The sequence below is a fragment of the Saimiri boliviensis genome, chromosome 15, assembly GCF_048565385.1.
Source record: "Saimiri boliviensis isolate mSaiBol1 chromosome 15, mSaiBol1.pri, whole genome shotgun sequence".
Lineage (NCBI taxonomy): Eukaryota > Metazoa > Chordata > Mammalia > Primates > Cebidae > Saimiri > Saimiri boliviensis.
The window spans coordinates 69,947,113-69,949,380 of record NC_133463.1 but is presented as its reverse complement, the minus strand read 5'-3'; the positions used below and the strand labels follow the sequence as shown (position 1 = coordinate 69,949,380).

At 34.1% G+C, this 2,268-nt stretch overlaps 1 pseudogene; it reads left to right on the top strand.

Annotated features, from left to right (window-relative positions):
* The first annotated feature begins 409 nt into the window (after window positions 1–409).
* LOC101044297 (glucosamine 6-phosphate N-acetyltransferase pseudogene) lies at window positions 410–1,002 on the top strand (annotated as a pseudogene).
* The last annotated feature ends 1,266 nt before the right edge of the window (window positions 1,003–2,268 follow it).

Genomic DNA, 2,268 nt, shown 5'->3' with positions numbered 1-2,268 from the left:
ATTAACAAACATTTTTATGATTATAATACATATATTATCTAATTTTCAAAAGTTTCAAGTTAAGGAATAGTAAATAAATAATAAAGCGGAGAATGTTTTACTCATAACAAAACAATGTTTGACTCATTATTTTCTTCAAAATTGGTGGTCTGTAATTTCTTTCTTAATCAATACATTATATAACACTCATCCCCCATTGTTCCAGTTATTCCTTTACATGCTAATATTTCTTATGCAAAAGTGAGTCATAGAGTCCAACATGCCTGGCTAGGAGCATCAACCACAGGGCCTCTATGGGCAGGATTTGCTGAATAGGGGGGACAGAGCTCCCTGTCTAGCATAATGATCAGGATCTATTGAGGATAGTAATCTAGAGCTCAAGATGGAAAAAGAAGACCTTACTGAAAAAATGAAACCTGATGAAACCCCTATGTTTGACCAAAGTACTCAAACAAGTAGCCTGGAGTCAGCATACAGCTACATTTTTTCCAGCCATTTCCCCAACACATCCTGGGGAGGCTTGTTTTGAGACGTGTTTGTACTGCTGACTTAAATAGGGGTGTGTGTATGTGTGTGTGTGTGTGTGTGTGTATGCATGCGTGCACATGTTTTAAAATACTGGGTCAGCTGACAGCGACTGGAGTTGTGAACCCTGAATGATTTATGAAAACTTTTGAGCATATGAAGAAATCTGGGTATTATCATGTTACAGTTGTGGAATATGCAACTCTAGGACAGATTGTTGCCACAGCAACTCTGATAATAGAACACAGATTCATCCATTCCTGTTCTAAGAGAGGAAGAGTAGATGTTATCATTAATGATGAATGCAGAGGAAAGCAGCTGGGCAAGTTTTTATTACCAATCCTTACTTTGCTAAGCTAGAAACTGAACTGTTAAAAGATTTCCCTTGAATTTCTACCACAAACTGTTGGTTTGTATAAAAAGTTTGGATATATTGTACCTGAAGAAAACCACACAGTTTGCAGGTTTCTAAAGTAAAAATCTTTTAAAGAAATTTTTTAAAGGAGCTAATGCTGTAAGTCTATACTTTTCCTAGAGTTAAAATAATTCATTGCTGCACCCCAGTAACCTCTATAAGTACCAGACTGAAAAAAGCACTGCAATACTACAAGTATAACAACATTTATAAGACTATTTTGGGCAGGAGGAATGTGTGTGAATTTAGATTACAAATGAATATTACAAAGGGAATGATATTTAACCACAGGAAAATGTTTTTACCTTGAATCTTCTATTGAATGTATTTTTATGAAGTTTGGCTTCATTTCTTGATAGTCAAGAGTATGAGTAATAAGGAGTCACATGTCTGCTGTCTGTGCTGCTCATTTTTAAAAAGTGTATGTTGAATAAGGCTGTTTATTTATCACATGCATAAAATTAAATATGTTTGTTTCAAAGAAACATATCTCAATACACTTAGGGGTGTATCGTTTCCCACATACTAAGTGAGGTTGGATAAATTAGGTATTATTTATAAGTAAACATAGTACAGTCCAACATGTGTTGATACTAATACAAGCAGGCAAACTTGCCTGATTAATGCTTCTTTGGTAGTATTTTTTTTTTTATTTTAGTCTGAAAAATTTTAGAAACTTTTCTTAATTTTTGGTGTTTGGATAAATAATCAGAATGTGCACAGGGATGTGTGTCTTTTTAAATTTGTGGTCTCTTAAGAGACCCATTGATAGCACCTTTTCCTATGTAGATTCTCAGTCAATAGATTTTTTTTTTAAGTCATAGTGGAATTACGTAGTATATTAGTCTTTTCAGATTGGTTTCTTTCATTTAGTATAAAATTCATTTAAGTTTACTCCATGTGGTTTCATGACTTGATAGCTATTTTTTTTTAATGGTGAGTAATATTCCATGATCAGGATGTACCAAAGTGTATTCATTCACTTACCAAAGGACATGTTGGTTACTTCCAAGTTTTTGTGATTATGAATAAAGCTGCCATAAATATCTGTGTGCAGGTTTTTGTGTGGACTTAGTCTTTATCTTCTTTGGTTAAATATCAGTGATCACAATTTCTGGATCATATGGTACAAGTAAGTTTAGCTTTGGAAGAAACCTCCAAATTGTCTCCCAAAGTCGCTGTAGCATTTTGCATTTCCACCAGCCATGAATGTGTGTTGCTCTTGGTTCACATCCTTGTACTTGGCGGTGTTAGTGTTCTGGATGCTGGCCATTCTAATATGTATGTATCAGTATCTTATTATTTTAATTTGCATTTCCCTGATGACA